General features: G+C 52.9%; 1 pseudogene; it reads right to left on the minus strand.

Moving 5' to 3' along the window:
• Nucleotides 1–639: 639 nt before the first annotated feature.
• Nucleotides 640–1,435, minus strand: LOC129640019 (melanoma-associated antigen 10-like; annotated as a pseudogene).
• Between the last annotated feature and the right edge of the window lie 2,146 nt (nucleotides 1,436–3,581).

A 3,581-nucleotide genomic window follows, 5' to 3' on the forward strand; every position in this document is an offset into this window, starting at 1 on the left:
ATCCAAAACAGCATACAGGAAGCCTCCTGTTAAATGCTTCCTGACAAGGAATCAGGGAGCTTATTAATCTCATCAATTTCCTCCTACTTTCTTAAATAATATCCAGCAAAATCCATGTAAACATACATGGGTTAGCTGTAGAAAACGACAGACTAAAAGTATAAGAAGCAAGAATTCACTACAATAATTTCTTTTATTATTTTCTAATTCTTCCACCAACTGTATACTGCTAAGTAAGTTTACATGTGCAAAATAATTGTAATTCTAATCCACGTTACCTTGCTCAGGTTCACAAAATAAAATGAGACAGTTTCCAATCTCTTTTACAAAACAGCAAAACTCTGGTCCTTAAACTGGGTCCTTAAACTTGAATCACAAATTCAAGTGTGATCAATTTCATTCACAAGTTATATATTGAAATTTATTAAGTTTTCAGCTGAAAAAAACAAAAACAAAAACAAAAACATTTGAACAATACCTAAAGAAAACAGAGATGAATCTCCATATCATCGTGGAGAACAGGAACCCAAAAGTACTACACACCAGGTTTCCCCAACTGACCTGGGCCCACACTATTGAGAAGGCTGACTGCTCCCTCTTCAATCACAGATGGAAGGATCACCTGGCTGCTTCTCTGGCTCAGGGCCCCTCTTCCTCCTCCCTCACAGCCTCTGCAGATGGGGGTTGGAAGACCCTTGATATCCTTTTGTTGTCCCTGAGCAGATACTCTGTTACTTGCCACTTGCTAGTCTCTGCATAGGCCCGGGGACCCCACAGGAACTCATAGCGAGTAAGGTCACTGTCAAGCACCTGCTGGTACTCCAGGTAACCTTCCTGCACCCACACGTGGGTCTTCAGTTCCCTGGGCTCCCCAAAAACAGATTGCTCCCACCCAGGACATACCCCCATCCTGCTGAGTGCTTCCCAGACCACTTCCTTAGGGGTACAGTCTCCATTTCAGATGATCAGGCTGAGGACCAGCACCAAGAGTCCAGCCTTGGGCATGCTCTGCCCACTGCTCTGCATCGCATCGCAGGTAAGGCCCAGGGTGGGGACCAAGATGTAAACGTGCTCCCTGGGGTCCATCTCCTTCACCACCATGCCGAAGACCAGCTGCCAGGCATGAGGTGGCTTTACAGAAGACCACAGGGAAGTGGTCCTGATTACCCATGAGGATTGTATTCAGTACTTTGGTCTTAAAGGTCAGCTTCTTGGTACAATACTTGAAGAACAGAAACTTCACCAGGTTAGCCATCATCTCTTTTAGAGCTTCCTGGGGCAAGACCTCCACAGGGGTGGAGGAGGAGACTGATGGAGAGGAGGCCAAGGGGGATGCAGCCTTCCCTGCCTCAGATCCCAGGAGCTGCGCTTCTACCTGGCCCTGGGGATTGCCTGGATCCTGAAAGTCTTCCTTGGGATTGCTCAGCTCACTCATCTTCATCCTAAGTGCAATGCCTGGGACCGAACCACAGACAGGAGTGAGGCAGGGGGACAGACATGGACCACGTGTCTGGAGGAGAGAGGGAGTGTGAGCAGCCTCACCTGAGAAACACATCCTGGGCAGTCTGACATAGGCCACTTACAGGTCTCCTCTTGAGGGGTGCTCTCGAGCCTGACAGGGTCACGCTTCCTGTGCAGCTGGACTACCTGAAGGAGGAGGGTGTCTCCCCAGGGTACAGGCCGCACAGCCGGAGGTTCCTGGGCTGACATGGTGTGGGGATATGGGCCTTGTGGTTTCCCTTCTGTTCTGGGAAGGGGAGACCCTGGTGCACACTCAGGACACCCTCCTCACCTTGACTCCTGGCACTGCCTGGACCTCCTCTGATCTCTGACCTCAGGACATGGTCCTCAGACCTCTGCTTCGCCTCCTGGAGCTCCTGTGAGAGAGAGGGAGGGGACACCTCAGGGGTAGACTGAGACATATCCCTGGGCCTTCCGTGAGGGTAGGAGGGGGGGACTCTGTGAGGTCCCCCAAGTTGTGGGGTGGGAGGTCCCCTCAGGGCTCCCTGTGTAGTGCTAACCTTTCACCTGGCACGACCTGCTCCCTCCCCTTTGGGGGCCTGCAGGGAAACAGAACAAGACCTGAGTCTGAACAGAAAGTGCTGATGGACCCCACATGTGGCTGCACCTGCCTAGGGCCTCCTGTGGATCCTAGGCTGGGGAGATGCCCGATCCTCAGCTCTTTCTCACCTCCCTCCTGGCCTCCCAAAACTGACCACAGGGATGGGACAGGAGTTTGCTCAGTTATCCCTCTGGATACAAGGAGTACACCCTCTGCAGGCCTGAACACTCCCCACTGTGGCTGAACAACTCAGATCCTGAGGTCCCTAAGACATAGGTCAGGAAACTGCTCACTCCACTCTGAGGCCTCTAAGACTCCCATAAAAGGCAAGGATACCTCCCTGTCTTAAGTTCTAACCACCTCTGTCATTCCTAGCATGGAGCCTGGACTCCAGGCAGCGTCAGCCATTTTGAGACCTCACTGCTTTCACAAGGTCCCCAGTCCTCTGAGACACCCATGTCAAGAATTTAGACAGGCCTAGTGTGCTTGTCTCACACCAGGGTCTCCAAGGGCTGACTACAGGGGTGGGGATTTGTGGGGTTCCATTGGTCCTCACTCAGGGTCCCCTATGTCCTCTTTCAGGCACCTCAGCTTACCTCTGGGCAGGACCTGAGCTTCTCACCTCTCCCCAGCTGAAGCCCCGCCCCTTACACCAGGGCCCCATCTCTCCAAGACCTGGATGTCAAGAATTCAGACCATGTCTGTTGCAGTCATCATACTCCATGATAGCCCTGAACTGACAACAGAGACAGGCTTCTCTGAGATCTCATTTAATTGGGGTACAGGGTCCCCTAGTTCGTCCTCAGGGTCCTCAACTTGAAACCCTGAAGGACCTGGGAATCAGCCCGCCTGAGGCCTTGCCACATATACGAGGTCCCCAGTCTGAGACCCGTATGTCAGGAAGTCTGACCATGTCTAATGCACTCATCGTAACCCAGGGCCACCAAGGACTGACAGCAGGGACCGGCTTCCCTTGATCTCCTCTGATTGGGGTCCAGCATCCCCTCAGTCCTCCCTCAGGGTCCTCACCTAAACTGCTTCAGAATCTAAGACTCTCCCCTCCAATCTCTGAGGCCTCGCCCCTTATATCAAGTCTCCAGTGTCTCTGAGACCTGGTACTCACGTCCCCACCAGAGTCACCCTGGGATGACAGCAGGTTCTGGGACCTGTGGGATTCCTTGTGTCCTCCATCAAGGTCCTCATCTTGAGCCCTGGCAGGTCTGGGGATGCCAATTCTGTTGACCAGAGGTGGGACCCTCACACCAAGGCCATCACTTCACTGGGACCCCCAGGGGGAGTCTGTGGACACGACATCAAGGCTCCATGCCCAGGGCTTCCCAAAGCTGAGATGATGCCCCTGGCCATCCTCAACCCTCCTTCTGCTCTTCACTTTGACCCTCAGCAGATCTGGGCACCACTGTCTGTCCCTGACCTTGCTCCACTTCGAACCAGACCCTCCCTAGCCAGGACCCCTGAGAGGCAAGCAGGAGTAGGGGACTCATTCCTACAACCCTGCCAG

The sequence above is a fragment of the Bubalus kerabau genome, chromosome X, assembly GCF_029407905.1.
Source record: "Bubalus kerabau isolate K-KA32 ecotype Philippines breed swamp buffalo chromosome X, PCC_UOA_SB_1v2, whole genome shotgun sequence".
In the NCBI taxonomy this organism is placed as follows: domain Eukaryota; kingdom Metazoa; phylum Chordata; class Mammalia; order Artiodactyla; family Bovidae; genus Bubalus; species Bubalus kerabau.